This window comes from Penaeus monodon, chromosome 32 (genome assembly GCF_015228065.2).
Source record: "Penaeus monodon isolate SGIC_2016 chromosome 32, NSTDA_Pmon_1, whole genome shotgun sequence".
Taxonomy (NCBI): Eukaryota; Metazoa; Arthropoda; class Malacostraca; order Decapoda; family Penaeidae; genus Penaeus; species Penaeus monodon.
In genome coordinates, this window is record NC_051417.1 from 15,698,698 (window position 1) to 15,698,982 (window position 285).

Here is a 285-nt window from a genome sequence, read left to right on the forward strand (position 1 = left end):
GTACTCTTAAATATGATATCATTTTCAAAATTTAGCAACTGGTTATTTACCTAATTTGTATTTATTCTACTCTTTCCTCTTCAGTACACTAAAGATTTTCCTTACTTTGTTATTTTGAAATATCTAAAGTTAATTTACATTTATTGTAGTAATTTTATATTTGTATCAATTATAGCAGTTTATGTATACATAAGAATTAAAATCAAGAAAAGAGTAAGCAAATGTTTTATAATTTTCTTGCTCTTACAATCTTTCCTATTTCTTTTCATCAACTTTATGCCCTTT

At 23.2% G+C, this 285-nt stretch overlaps 1 protein-coding gene across 1 annotated transcript in view; it reads right to left on the bottom strand.

Annotated features, from left to right (window-relative positions):
* Window positions 1-285, bottom strand: part of LOC119593674 (biogenesis of lysosome-related organelles complex 1 subunit 5-like) — a gene marked incomplete in the record, with an annotated part of 5,393 nt that continues 5,108 nt past the window's right edge. Inside the window, 1 exon segment of the mRNA XM_037942631.1 lies at window positions 1-232.